Source organism: Miniopterus schreibersii (assembly GCF_964146895.1).
Source record: "Miniopterus schreibersii genome assembly, chromosome: 19".
NCBI classification, from domain to species: Eukaryota; Metazoa; Chordata; class Mammalia; order Chiroptera; family Miniopteridae; genus Miniopterus; species Miniopterus schreibersii.
The window spans coordinates 22531895-22547865 of record NC_138119.1 but is presented as its reverse complement, the minus strand read 5'-3'; the positions used below and the strand labels follow the sequence as shown (position 1 = coordinate 22547865).

The window sequence follows — 15971 nt, the reverse complement described above, 5'->3', positions numbered from 1 at the left end:
AATGTACAACCACCTTTGCACTCCTTGAATAATTCCTAATTATTCACATTCTTCTAGTCTTCAGTTACACTGCTGGAGACCATTTGCTTTAAGAATATATAATAAAATGTTGACCAAAAATAGAAAACATTAACTACCCAGAAATTAAGAAACATATTTCTAAATAGCCATTAGGTCAAAAAAATCTTAATGATAAAATTCTAAGTTCTATGGAAAGCATGCAAAAGAAGCACATTTCGTACATGAACTTATGCGACACTGCCAGAGATGTACTCAGAGCTAAAATATAATAATACATGATCAAAATGCCTTTACTATTTTAATAAGAAAATAGTAAACTTGTTATCTATCTAGTAAATTAGAAAAAGAATAAGAAAACTTTTTTTGAAATTTAGAAAGAGAGAATTTATAAAGATGAAAAATCAAACCTAACCAAATGAGAAACAAAATTTAGTAGAATAATAAATGAATCTAAATGCTGGTATTTCAAAAGAACCAACCAAATGCATAAACTATTGTCAACTTGATAAAGAAATAAGAAAGCAAAAATATTTTTTAAAAATAGGGATGAGAAAAGAGACAAACTACAATGTAGGAGAGTTTTAAAAAATATTATAATAGGGAATTACATGCAACTCATGGGAACAACTTGAAAATCTAAAAGAAATGAATAATTCCTTGGTAAAACATAAATGACAAAAATTAATCCAAGAAGAAGACATGAAAAATTTTGAGTAGACCAATTACCATAGAAGACATTGGAAAGGTCAAGATCTTTTACTAAAAATGTTACCCACTGGTTTCAAAGCTGAAATCTATCTAACCTTTAAAAAACAGCTACTTCTACATCATTTAAATGATTCTAGGTCATACTAAAAAACACAGAAGCTCCTGATTCATTTTACAAAGCCAAGAAAATTTAATACCAAAACTTTTTAAAGGAGGTACATAATCTCACTTATATATACATTTAGGAGTTGAATCAGTATATAAAGAGTTAAATATCTGGCTTAAATACTCAGTATTTATGTAACCTTGGCCAACTTATTTCATTTCTTTGTTTTAACTTATTTATAAAATGGCAATAATATTATCTCTACCTAGGGCAGTTATGAATATTAAATCAGATAATGCCTCTAAAGAAGTTGGCACAGAGGCTGGCATATATTAAGTCCTTAATAAAGGCGCCAGTGACTGGAGAAGAGTGAAGGGAAAGACATTAGATGAAAGAGGTTGGCAGTAGGAGAGGCAATATCCAAGTTTTTAATCCACAGTAAATAGTTTTTAATCCATATAAAATAGGGGCTTTTATACTGGGAGTGACCTGACCTGGCATTACTAATAGTAGTGGCAGATCTTTTAAATAGCAGCATTCAATACTGCTTTATCAGACTGCAGATAAACAGTCTGGGCTGTCATAAACACCAAAACAAGCAAACAAAGAAACAAATTAAAAATTTTTTTTTATTCTAGCCCTGGCCAGTGTGGCGTAGTTGGTTGGAGAGTCGTCTCGTGCACTGAAGGGTTGTGGGTTTGATTTCTGGTGAGGGCACATACCCGAGTTTCAGGTCCTGGGAGGCAACTGATCAATGTTTCTCTCTTTCTCTCTCTCTCTCTCAAATGAATTAAAAAAAAAAAAAAAATCCTCAAGTGAGGATTTAAAAAGAAAAAAGAGTCTTCTTTAAAAAACAACACACATACAACAAAAACAAACAAAAAGCAAAACTTTGATTCTATGAGAAAATGCGTAGAAATTATAACAAAGGGAAGCGTTTTTATCTGAGAAGCATTAGTCCTGACTGTTCTTGAACCTGCACTATTGTCAAGGGCTTCTCTGCCAGTGTGTGCAGAGCTCTATTTGTGCATCAACTGTTCTTGAGTAGTAAGCAATTGGACCTTGGGGACAGCTGGCATTTTGTAGGTAAGCAGAGTTCCAGGCGCATAAAAGGAAGCATCAGTGCTTTCTATTTACCATCCGGCATTAACACAGACGCTGAGCTCAGACGTTACCCAGCACCTCAGAAAACATCTCCATTCCGATGCATCCCATAGCCTGTCTGTATCCAGTAGATGGATGATTCAGTGTTGCAGGAAAGCTCATTTTCATAGAAGAACTATATAAATACCTAGTCACGACACAAAAACTCAAGGTGGTTTAACTTCTGGAGTAAGTGGGCTGCGGGCCACCTAAACCTCACTTTGAATGCAGCGAAGAACCATCAGCTGCCCAGATGTAGAAGCTGAGCAGGAGACCCTGGTGGCTCTGATTTCACACTTATCCTTATTTATAGGCTTGATGTAACAAGTGATGATGGGTCTTCATAATTCTTTCAGTTGTTCATCCTTTATTAAGCCCACGAGTGGGACAATTACCGTATCACATCTGGAACAGTACAGAGAAAGATTTCCATGAAGCATTGAAAAATCTCAGAGGTGACAGAAGTGGGGATGCCCTTTGAGCAGTTCTTCCCAGTTAGCTATTACTGCATACAAAATACCCCAAAACTTAGCGTTTAAGACAACTGCCTTTTAAATTATATCTCGTGATTTTGTGGGTCAGGAATTCAGGCAGGGCCCAGCTGGGCAGTTCTACTGGACAATGTGATGCTGGGTGGAGCCATTGACTATTATTCTTCCTGGATTGCCTGGTCTGGAGGGTCTAAGATACTTTCACTCACCTACTTGGTGTCTTTGGGAGAATGGCAGGAAGCTGGGCTGGAAACTCCTCCTACTCTCTGAAGCCTCAGGGCCTCTCCATGTGGTCTCTCAAGCAGGGTAGTTTGACTCCTTGTAAGGCTTCCCAGGGCTTCAGTGGACCAATGTAGAAGCTGCCAGTTTCTTAAAGGCTATCCCAGAGGTGAGACAGTGCCATTCCTGCTTTACTCTGTTGCTCAAAGTGCTCACAGGTCAGCCCAGATTCATCGGAAGGAGAGCTAGACTCCACCTCTTGATGGATGGAAGGAGCGTGAAAGAATTTTAACCCACACAATTAGGGGCAATTATTTGGGTTGTTGCAGTGACCACATAGGACTGAAAGGCAGCATTTTCCAGTGGTGAGAACATAACTCTAGAATAGGACTGCCAAGCAGAAAGCGGCATAGAGACTTGGAGCAGTTCTGAACCTCCCAAGCCTTAGTTTCCAGTTTTCTGTTCGGTAAATGGATAAACATGTTTGCTATTGTACATCTTGTTGGGAAAATAAAATAAGAAAAATGCTTACCTATGCTACTCAAATTCCACCAAGCACCCTTCATGCTTTTAGCAGACTGCAGGCAAAGTTCATAGCTGCACATTTCAGGCATGGAATTGCTTTGAAGTCTCAGGTTTTACCTGAGAAAATCAAGTGAATTATGCATTATATTTAATAATAGGTGTGTGTTTGTTTTAATACGAAATAACATTTTAAATGTCTTACCAGCAGGAACAATAATTCTTGGATGTTGTGTACCCGTGTCACACCTCCGATGATCTCTGTTTGAGAAACATTATACAAAAGAAAGCATGTTATAAACCATAATGGGCAATGAAAACTCATATTATTCAATTCAAATATCAAATATTGAAAATAGCACATTGGCCTTAGCACCATGTGGTGACTCTACGGAGAGAAAACAGCATATTAAAAGAGTTAAGCAAAGCAGAATTCTACAAAAATATATGACTCTTGTGTTTTACCTTTTATCAATACAATATGACCTGTTTTTCAAACTGTGGTGCAGGAGGCTTTTTCAGTTTGACTGATTGTCAGGGAGGTTTATTATCAAGGAGAAATACATAAAGGGGAATAAAAGCCAGCGTTATGTGAATGTGAGAGATACTGGGGTCCTTAGTGCTCCCATAATCCTTGTCAGTTTCTCAACCATCATCCCTTGAGATGGCCAACTGCTGTCTTCTCGCTCTTTCAAAAGTTGTGCAGCATCAAAATGCATCAGTTTCCCCATCCCAATCACCACTCTCTCTTTAGAAATTCCCGCACCATCATTTTTAAATCAATATGACCAATACTCCTAAGGGCACCACGGAAGGAGACTGGGGTTCCCTAAACATCCCGGGCAATGGCTAAAAACTAGATGATCAGAAATGTTGGAAGCCCTCCTAGAGATGTGGGGAAGACCTGTGTTGTGTGCTCTCACTCAACTTACAAGTGGCCTTAGAATTATTCAGCCCACCAGCCAGGAGCAGGTTTCATCAGGGGCCCCAGGAATCATTTCATAATTAACACCACTGAAGGAATATCCCATCTCCATACAATTTCTTTTCATCTCATTTATTTCTATGAGAGTGTCATAAGGACTTGGAACATAGCCCCTTCTCAAAAAATCCTTAAGGGAAATAACGCTCCCCCTGCCTGACAACTATATAAATGGACAGTAATATTATTGTCCTTATAAGAATATTGTTTTAACACATAAACGGTGGAAATAAATCACAACAATTGTATCTTCGATTGAGAAAATTGCTGTCGCGTTTGGCAAATAGATGAGCCAGATAATATTCTAAAATGTGTAGTCAGGATTTAAACGGCTGAAAAACTGAAGTCTAATGAAGATCTGTTATAGCAGGAAAAGAGGAGCCTGGTAGCACACGCAGAATTGCTAACGAGCCAGTGTCAAAACAAGCATTCATGAGGGCTGATTGAGAATCTGCAGAATGAAACAAGCAGACGCGGGCCTTTGTGGGCCCCTGTGATTAAACGGCTACAGGGGAGTGGGGTCTGGTATAAGAGACCAAGGCTGCTTAAGAAGGTGAAAGTGAGTAGCTTAAAGCAGGAATTTAAAAATAATATTCCTGCCAAACAATCTTTTGGCTATTTTTTAAAACAAGAAAAACATTGCATGTATTTATTCATGCCATGTGAGAAATTAAATTCCAATTCTTTTGCCTTCTACTCTCTAAGAAATTTTCAGTTTGCCTTTGCTTCTGTTTGGTCCAATGCACAAATCCTCAAATGCTATGAAATCCATCCAAACAGATCCGAACTCTGTTTTCAAACAAAAGACACTCATCCACTCTTTGTCTTCCAATAACCCGACCAGGGCTCTATTTTTACCTCTTAGTCCTGAAATGGCTTTGGCTCTTAATTTGGATTTTTCTCACCTTGTACATGTCCTAAGGAGACTTGGAGATGTCTGCATTTGGTTCACTAGTCACAGTACAATTCTTAGCAACTGGTGACCCCTCTGAGCTTCACCTCAAATTCCCGCTATTCATACATCAACTTGCTCCTAGGGGTATGACACTTAGGACGTGATTGGAAGGCCAAGTGAAAAACATTTCTCGGTGTCACATGACAAGGCCACTTGGACAAAAGGACTTCGTACATGTGACTTCACACAATGGGAAGTCATGAACTTTTTCTCACCCTGTAGGTGGCCTTGTGCCAGAGTAAACTTAGAAGCTTCCTTCTGGCCTGAGTCTGGAAATCTTTTCAGTTCTGCTATCTGGAGCTTTAATACTAAAATACGAATAAACATTGGGAAGAGCTTAATTATTTTTCATAGATTAAAACTTTACATGCCCCCAAAGCTTGCTCAGGAACACTGCTCTCTCATAGGCTAGAAATTTCATTTGTTACTAACATTTTATTTGTTTACGCAGTATTTTGTCACATATGGGAATGTATATAAAAATAAGGGCATAATAGAGCAATAAGAATGGTAAAAACCAAGAGAGCAGAATTAAATTCATTGTTCATTTAAGCGAATGTTCTTTAAAAGAACATTCACTTATGCAAATGTTGTTCTTTGGGAAAACAACTTTTTTCTTTAAAGATGTATTTCTGAGGCTCCCACCGAATGCTTGGACCTGGATTGGGTGTTACAGGGGACTGATACAACACAGAGGAAATGAGTCCTGCAGAAAGGGGCCGTGTAATAAAATAAAGAAAGACCTGGAAACCTACAGTAAAATTTAGTACATGTCAGGCTTTTATATCCTTTCTCTGATCGTCACACGACCTCACAAAGACGATATGCTCCTTCCCAATTTGTAAGGGCAAAGTGGTTCAGGAAGGTGACGTCACGGGCCTGACGTCAGTGAGCTGGAAAGCTGCTCAAGCATAATTCACATTCAGGTGTTTCTACCTTTAACCAAGTGGTTTTCACTGTCCCCAACCCCCTCCTGTTGCTGGTGCCCCACTTTGTTTCTTTGAACAGGTCACTCAGTCCTTCTGTGTGTTGGTTTCCTAGTCTCTGTAATGAAGAGCTTTCTTCCCTGGCTGGACATTCACTCTCGTGCCTGTAGCCAGGCAGCAAAGGCCAGCCCCAGGCGGGCTGTCTAGGTGGGGTCGCCAGCCTCCACTCGGGCAGGAAGGCGGGACTTGGGCGGGCACAGGGGACAGGGAGGGGCTCCCAGGCCGAGAGGAGCCAGAGCAGGGGCACCGAGCCTGGGATGCTGGCCCCCCAGCCAGCCAGGGGAAGGCTCTGGGGAGAAACGACGCCTCAACAATGAGGCTTCTCATACATTATTATGGAAAACGTCTCTGCTCTTAAGTCTTTTTAAATATCTTTCATTACATTTTGATCACTTTCTTCATAGCATCTTTGATTTAGTCTTTCTAGTTTTTACTGCTATTGTCGATGTTATTTATTTTAAAACTACATTTTTCTAAATGTGTATTACTGCTGTATAGGAATGGAATTGCATTTAATATTGATTTTATATCTATCAACTGATTTTGCTGAAGTCAGATATTAATTCTGGTACTTGTTGAGCAGGTCTCTTGGATTTCTTATGTAGACAATCATATTGTCTTAGAGTAGAAGGTCACTTCTGGGACTGATTTTGTTCACGAGGGGACAGTTGGGCATGCCTGAAAACATTTTTGGTTGTCACAAATGGCGGTGGAAAAATTTTGTAGTCGTTCACTCAGTAATTGTTTAGTGAAGTCTATTGTGTATCCAGCCATTTGAGGATCTGAATATTCAGTATAATCAACATAAACGTGCTCCTATCCACGGTAAAATTTAGAGTCTCGTTTATACCTTGCAAACAGAAAACAGAACTTCTTTAAATGTATTCATGGAAATATAAAAAGCACAGAAAGTAATTACATAAAAGACCAAACAAAAACTGACAAAATTCCAAAAGGTAGAAGTTATATGAAATACACTCTTTTGCCACTATGGTATAAACATGGAAATTAGTAATGAAATGTTTAAACAAACAAACAACCCCTTACCAACTGGAGATCATGTGTCCTTAAATGTTTTATGCATTTTTTTAAAAGAATAAAAATAAATAAACCTATGATTTAACTTGATACATTAGAAAAAGAATAAAAAATGATCTACAAGCATGACAGAAGAATTAATCAACATAAAAGCAGACATTAATTACTTATATAAAAAAAAGCTGGAAATGATGAACAAAATTTTAAAGCTCCTTATTTGAAAAACACTAAACAAAGGAAGGGAAGAGAGTAACTTTCCTGGGAGAAGCTGACAAACAGTACTTCAGCCAGGCAATCAAGGTCAACATCAACGGAGATGAGTCATGTTGACTTGTATCCTTGATATGAAGTGATGAGAATGGCACTTAATTTCCGTGGTCTTCATCCCCCAAAACCCATAATCCCAGTCTAGTTATGAGAAAAACATTAGCCAAATTCCAACTGAGGACATTCTAAATAATACCTGACCAGTACTGTTCAACTTGTCAAGATCCTCAGAAACATGGATGGCCTGAGAAACTGTCACAGCCAAGAGGAGCCAAAGGAGACATGGCAACTAAATGTAACGTGGTGTCCTGGGTGGGATCCTGAAACACAAAAGGGCCATTATGTAAAAACTAAGAAAATCTGAGTCAAGTATGGACTTTAGTTAATAATAATGTCCCAATGTCAGTTTATTAATTGGGATAAATGTACCATATTAATGCAAGAGAGTGACATCAAGGAGAATGGGGTATGGGGTATAAGGAAATTCTCTACTACCCTGCAACTTTTCTGTTTATCTGAAACTATTTGTGTTCATTTCCTATTGCTGCTGTAACAAATGATCACAGATTTAACGGCTTAAAACAACACAAATTCATTCTTTTAGAACTCTGGAGGTCAGAAGTCCAAAATCAGTCTTTGAGGGCTAAAATCAAGGTGCTGGCAGAGCTGGTTCCTTCTGAGGCTCCTGAGGAGATTCCTTCCGTGTCCAGCTTCTAGAGGCTGCTAGCATTTCTTTACCTGTGGCCACATCACTCCAATCATATTGCCTTCTCCTCTGTCTGACCTTCCCGTGTCCCTCTTATGAGGGCCTGTGATCACACAGGGCCCACTGGGAAAATCCGGAATACTCTCCCCATCATAAAATCCTTAATTTAATCACATCTACAAAGTACCTATTGCCATATTAAGATACCATTCACAGGTTCTGGAGATTAGGACATGGAAATCTTTGGGGGTGGGGGGTGGTGCATTATTCAGCTTACTACAGTATTCTAAAATGAAAAGTTTATTTTAAAAAACAACAGAAAAATATTGAGAAAATCTAGTTAAGAAAAAAGGGGAGCACACAGTTAAATACCAAGAACCAAGGGGAATATAACAATAGATATAGATATATTAAGACTATAAGAGAATACACATGTGACTATGAAACCATACATTTCATTGTCCCATAACACCTGGACAATAGAGTGTTATAAAAAAAATACCCAAAGACCCAGGCACGGATGGAAAATGTTGTCAAAGCCCATGGTTTCTATTTATTAGGTGCTACTAAGCAATGGACAGAGCTGGAAATCAAACCAGCAAGCATCTGGTGTCAAAGTCCGTGTATGTTCACAGCCTCCCTTTGTCTCCTGTACATGCCTGAATCAGTCTTTTCATTTTTCAAGAAACTTTTTTCTTCCATTCCCTATTTTATATGTTCTATTCCAGAGCATGAAAAGCTACTCAACTCATATTTAACTCTCCAAAACTGCGTAGCATAGGAGGTGGAGACAGTCTCCCCTCTCTAGGCCTCAGTTCCTTCTTTGCAAAATACAGATAATGCTACATCTCATTTGTAACTGTTGTAAGAATTACATGAGAAAATGCAGTGTCTGGAACATGGTATGAGCTTTTAAAATAATCGCAACTGCCATTATTGTTTTCAATAATAAAACCTAACAAAGATAGGATAAAAAGGCAATAGCTAATATATTTTTTAAATTTTAAATAATTTAACAGCCAACTGAACTAAAAGTATTTAAAAAGAATAATTGAGTACAATGAAGTAGAATCTATCAGTTTGGTTTAATATTAGAAAATTGACTGTCATCATATCCTATCGATAGATCAATAGAGGGCAGGCTGACAGTGGTCGGGGAGGGGGGTTGGGGGGGTGCAGGGTTTGAGCAAAAAAGAAAAAAAGAGAGAAAGAACTCAGGGACATGGACAGCAGTGTGGTGATCGCAGGGGGAGGGGAGTGGGTGGAGGCGGAGGAGGGAATAAGGGGGATAAATGGTGATGGAAAAAAATAGCTATGAAAATGTATTGTCATCATATTACATTGATGGATCAACCAAGAAAAACTATATGCTCATTCACTTTTGAAAGGCATTGATAAAGGATTACAATCATTTCTAGGGGGAAAAATCTTTTTGTTACCTATGAATAGAAGAATAAATTCATAAAACACACTAAAGAATATTTTATACTGACAACTTATATCATTATTTATTGCAAAAATACCATTAGAGACATTTCCACTAACATCAGGAACAAAACAAGTATGTCTGCTAGTCTCCCTATTGTCAACTAATATTTTATAAATTTTAGTCACAGCAGAAAACAGAAATAGGAAGTGCGATTACTGGAAAAGAGGAAACAAAGTTATCATTATTTGCAGATGATATGATCATGTACCTAGAAGAACCCTGGAGAATCAGCTAAAAAACGATTCGAAGCGAGTTCAGCAAGATGAATGAACACAAGTATCAGTGGATTTCAAACATCCCAGCCACAATCAGAAAATATAATGAGGACAATATCCCTTTCACAAGAGGAACGGAAATCTCACCCACCAAGAAATGTAAGCTTAATAAGGAATGTGTCGGGCCTTGAGAAAAATGCCACAGAATTAAACCAAGAAACATGAAATAAGGCTTAAATAAATGGAAGGACATACAGTGTGCCTGTGTCGACTATTAAAAATATATCAGTTTTACCAACATTTAATTTTTAGGTTTCATGCGATCCAATAGTCTCTCAATGAGATTTTTCGTTGGGAGTTTTGCTGGAAGATTAAATACATGAGAATAATAAACATATTTTGAAAGGAAAGCTAATGAGGAGGAGTGAACTTGCTCTATCAGATAGAAGATATATCGTGAAGCTACAGCAAAGAGGGGTGCTGGCACAGGCATGGATTAATAACAGAGAATACCCCTGAAAAAGAGCACCCCCTATTATGTGCATTCGCTTGAGAGTTGACATCACAAAAAGGTGACATCACAAAACAAGGGGAGAGCTGGATCACTCGATAAAGGGAATATGGAAAATACCAGGTTAGAGCCTTACCTTACCCATATGTCACACACGGTGACCAAGTCCAGTGATGTCCAAACAGTACAATGTCTGTAAGCACATAACACAACACAATTATTAGGAGAAAATACGGTGACTGTCAGGAGAATGACCCTTCGAGCAAGGAAAACATCAATAGATTGGGTGACATAAAGCTTCAAACTCTGAATATCAAAACACTCATCTCTTAAACTAAAAAAAATATGCAAAGCATTAAAATGAAAGACTTGGAAAAATGTTTGCCACTAGTGACAGGCAAAGAGCTGGTAACATTTCCTTTCAAAGTTTTTATAAATCTGTATTAAAAAACACTAACAGTTCTATAGGAAAAAAATGGATTAAAAAAATGGGTAATTTATGGAGAACTACAAAGATGAAGGAAGCCCAACTTTCCTACTAATCTCACAAATCTAAACATCACCTTTAATCTATTTAATTGTCAGCTCAGGGCTGGAGAGGGTCAGGTGGCGAATTCTGTCAGGTAACCCTGGGGGGAGTGTCCAGCATCACCTAGGGAGGTATTTACAGTATGTTTTGGGAGCCTAAAACCTCTGGTCATTGACCCAGGGTTTCTTCTAGAATTCTAGAAGAATTGAAAAGGAAATATAGACAATGCCTTTTACACAGAGGTGCTCTTTACATTCTATATATATAGCAAACACTGGAAAGAAATTAAATGAAAAAAATGTATTGGGATGGTTAGACTATGGTACATCGATGCTTCTGAAAAATTCTGATTTTGAAGGACTTTTCATGATATGGTGAATGTTCACAACATAATTTTTAAGTAAAATGTAGAATTCAAAACAGCATGCTAGAGAACTTATCTCTCGATTTTATGGCATGGTATTTTAGTTGGAATCTTTATTTGCATTTTTAATAGTTTCATGTTTTAGCTATTAAGAAGCATTGCTTCCATAGTCTAAAATAATAACGTATATAGGCCTATGTGTATTTAAGATGCACTTTGTGGAGTCAGTCAGTATGCTCTTCAAGGAATCAGTCCAACTTTAAAAACTAGAACTGGATTTTATCGGTGCCTCAGGATGTTTTTGTGTTGTTTTAAAATATTCACCCTTCTTTCTCTTTCCAAACTTGTTCTGGTTTCTCCAAAAAACACAGTCAAATATGCAGCCGGTTATACTTATTACTTTCCCTCTTTTTTTTTAATAAGTTTTTTTAAAATTGATTTCAGAGAGAGGAAGGGAGAGGTAGAAACATCAATGATGAGAGAGTCATTGATCGGCTGCCTCCTGCAAGCTCCCCACTGGGGATTGAGTCCAAAACCCGGGCATGTGCCCTGACCGGGAATCAAACTGTTCCCAGGTCGATGCTCAACCACTGAGCCATGCTGGCCGGGTTTTTTTTTTTTTTTTTAAGAGAAAGAATATTTTAAAGTTTGTGTTTATTAAAAGATTTGAAGACTCCACTTTGCTAAAAATGAAAGGATGTTAGTGACAGGACCATACTTTGTTGCCTAGGTAGCAGAAATGCTAACTCTATCAAAAATAAGATTTCTAAAGAAACCCGTGCCTAAGTTGACGTGGAATTTCCAATTGGTGAAGGAGCTAAAAGTCCATGGTGACAGCGGAGAAGGGGACCCAGGTGGCGATTTGGAATGAAGAGGAAGGGCTGCTTAGTTGTTCACCCGAGCAGGCCACGGGATGAGCTAACACTGGGGGAATACTCACTGGAGCATCTTGAAAACAGGTTTTGTTAATTTTTTAATCTTTGTAAATTTCTATAATAAATATAAAAATTCAAAAGACACAGGAAAAAATAATCACCATTCATTCTACCATCTATTTCAGTGGAGTTACTTCTGATTTCTATTCTCTCTCTACATCCCCACCCCACACACGTTATTTTTAAAGCTAATTATTCGTAACTGTAAATAAAATTTTGTTCTCAATTGTTTTTCAGAATGGACTCTAGAAGGAATGTGGGTGTTTGCTCCCTAGTGTGAATTCTTCGCCAATCTCTCATCCGAGAATCGCGGTGCGGCGGCCAGCTCTCCGCATGGACAGCTGGCTCCAGGCTCAGCCTAAAGTGAAGTCTGACAGTTGTCAAGCCCTACACATGCAGATGGAGCTGTTATTTCCTCTTTCTTAAATATGAAACAAAGGTTTATTTAACAAATATTTATTAAATACCCACTAGATACTGGACAGAGTTCTGTGCATAACAGAGTAAACAGAACAGGCCCAAATCCTGCCCTCTTGGAGCTCTCATTCCTGTGATGGAAGGGCTGGGGGGAGGGGGGAGCAAATTATTCGGTATGTTAGAGATTGCTATGTGCTGTGGATAAAAATAAGGCAGGGAAGAAGGAGACTGACTGCTGGGGCAGGGCTGCCACTTTAACTGGGTGGTTCACGGAAGGCCTCACTCAGTAACATTTGGGCAAAGATACTAGAGAATCAAAAGATTCTTATTAAAAAAAGATCCTACTGGGTGCCAAGATGTGTTAGTGAATGGTCATACACACTTAGAGGTACCTGTGTGAAGTTCTGGATGTGGGATCATAGTTTCCAGCAATGAGAGAGGACTGGAGACGGGAGGGAGAGGTGATGCACAAATGGGTGAGATCCAGATTGGCATCCGATTTTTGGAACAGAACAGTGAGTGCTAAAAGAAAATGGATCAATGCCTTTGAAGTATGAGAAAAATCTTTTCAATCTAGAATATACTGCTCAACAAAACGATCACCCCAATAATAAAATACATTCAAATACGCCCATATGTTAAAACTCAGCGTCTCCCACACCTTCTCAGGAAGTACTTGAAGATGTGCTTCTCAACTTATTGAGGGTATAAACTAAGAGAGAGTACTAATGGAGAAATACGTTCAGGTCTATTCAATGGAGTAACTAAAAATAAGCATTGAATTAGGTTCTCCAGAGAAACAGAACTGATAGGATACATCTTGAAACAGATTCAGTGTGAGGGGTTGGCTCGTGCAGTTACGGATGCCGAGAAGGCCCACCATCTGTGGTCCGCAAGCTGGAGACCCAGGAGCACCAGGGGCATAGTCTGAGAAGGAGAAGACAGAAGTCCCACGTCAAGCCAGGCAGAGGGAGGGCAAATCCAACCTTCCTCTACCTTTTCTTCCTGTTCAGGCCCCGGATGGACTGGATGATGCCCATCCACACTGCAGAGGGCCATCTGCTTATTCAACGTACCCATTCAAATGCTAATCTCTTCCAGATACACCGCACAGAGCACACCCAGAAATAGCTTTGAAACCAGAGGTCTGAATATCCCAGGGGCCAGTCAATTTGACACATAAATTTACCCAACACACGTACTTAGGGCCAAAGGAGGGACAAGAGATAAATTATAGGCCTACTTTGGCGGAAAGCCGGTAACTAATCTAATGCTAATGCTGATCAGGCAAGAAACAATGGTGTGAGCTGGGAGAGGATGGCCACCGTCGCCTCCAGGGTTTACTGCCTCGCCGGTGGAAACTGCCGAGCCTGGCTGCCAGCAGTGACGGGGGAGGTGAAGGAGCACCCAGGACACAGATGAAGCAGAGGCTCTGGGATCTCATCAGGCCTGGATGATGCTAAGTAGAACCGAGGGAATGTCCTGAACGAAAGGGGAGAGTGCTTACAAAAGCCTCTTATAGAGAGTGTGGCGCCCAGGAAAGAAAAAAATCACCGAGGGGAACTTCTCTGCCAGCCCACCATGCTGATGCAAATGTAGAAAAGATAAAACACACTCGCAGATTGTTTTTACTGGTAGTTGAAATCCACACAATTCTGTGGAGGCTAATTTATCAACATTCTATTCATTCATTCATGATATTTTTTGTGTGCCTACTATATATCAGGCGCTACTGAACTGATGGAACAGTAAAGATAAAAGATTCTCTCCCAATAAAGACAAAAGGCATTATTTTAGGGATTCACAGGCAGGCTCTGGTAAGGGGAGATAGGCATGGAATGATTCGGTTTGATAAAGTGTTGCAGGTGCTGCGACAGAAGTTTGCTCGGGGTCCACAGTGGACACCAGGAAAGGAGTGGTCCCTTCTGTTCGTGGGAAGATAAATTCGGGAACTGCCTGATAAACGCAGTGAGAGTGGTGCTGCCTTGAAAAGGAGTTCACCTTCATAGGTTTGAAAAATACATTTATTCTCCTGTGAATCAAGGCTAAGGACGCAATCTTAAAGAAAAAGAATTGAACAAACAAACAAAACCCAACCAGCCAAACAAAAACCTTTTTTGGTGAATTAACTTTGAAAAATCCTGCAGCATTTATCTCCAAATTAATCCCAAATATTGAGTAATTCTTGAGCTAGTGCAATGTCTTCATCAGTATATTATAGTAATTCCTACCCTAAGGATTATAGTGTGAATTAGAAATAATACATATACAGTTCTTAGCATATAACAGATACTCTGTGAAAGTTCCTGTGATGATGATGTGGATGAAAATTTGTGTTTAAATCTTTGCACTGGGGCAGAAAAGTCAACAGGGAACCCAGCACTCTGTATGCAGACCTTCCAGGGAATCAAGCAGCCAGGAGGCTGGAGCTGGCATGGGTCTTAGAGACCAGCCCAGCTTCTTCACTTTATTGCAGAGGAAACAGACACATATAGAAGTTAAATGATTTGCCAGAGAAGTCTGTATGAAGCCTCAGAACATTACATTTGAAACCCCCCAAAGAGACCGGTGTGTTTTGAGGCAAAGGATGCTGGAGAAATGTGAGAGCCTTTCACTTTTTCTAAATTATTTAAATAACGTGTCAGCAAATTCCTGTTTACAAATTACACATACAATGCACTTCAGGAGTCTTTTCTCCTGAAATCAGTTATTAGCCCAATCAGTCCTAACACCAATTGTTCTAGATGCTAAAATCAGAATAATCAAAACTCACATCGTGGGGTAGACACAGCCCCTGGGTCTTTCCTAGCATTGCATCCTGGTGTTAGGCCATTTCCTACTGTGTTTCTAGAATCGACTATGTTCCACATTTGGTGAGGGGCCAAAGGAGACATTAGTGGTATAACAGAACTTGTAGAAAGAAAACACTATAAATCCTACCATCACCTTCCTTTTGCCCTACCTGACAAATAAGGAAGAAATTAACTGAAGTCCGTATGAATCCAGGGTCTCTGTGACTCACGGGCATAGTGCGATCTCTTCACTACAGTACAGCAGTCAGAGCGTTTGATGAGTGCGAATGGGTCACCCGCATCCTTTTTGCCTTTTCCTCACCTGTGTCCCCTTCAGGAGGAATTCTGTCCCTCCTATCCGTCCCTCCTTTCTCCAAGTAAATGCTAAGAATATGTGACTTACATTCTTTGGACTTCAGTTTTTTCAACTCTAAATTCAGGATCTTACTATCTTTGTTAATGGTTTGTTGAGATCATTTAATTAGTGAATCTGAATGGTACTATCTAATGGGAACAAATGACATAAATATTACTTACTTTCCTGTTCCGTCTTTCCTACTCCCCCCTCCCTCCCT

The 15971-nt window shown here is 39.3% G+C and overlaps 1 long non-coding RNA gene across 1 annotated transcript in view; it reads right to left on the bottom strand.

Annotated features, from left to right (window-relative positions):
* Nucleotides 1–656: 656 nt before the first annotated feature.
* The window catches only part of LOC308548745, a 103034-nt gene continuing 87719 nt past the window's right edge, over nt 657–15971 (bottom strand). Inside the window, exons 5-7 of the long non-coding RNA XR_013997660.1 lie at nt 3416–3471; nt 3221–3330; nt 657–2383 (exon numbers count right to left, since the gene is read on the bottom strand). This is a non-coding gene — a long non-coding RNA (uncharacterized lncRNA). The remainder of the gene's footprint in view (nt 2384–3220; nt 3331–3415; nt 3472–15971) is intronic.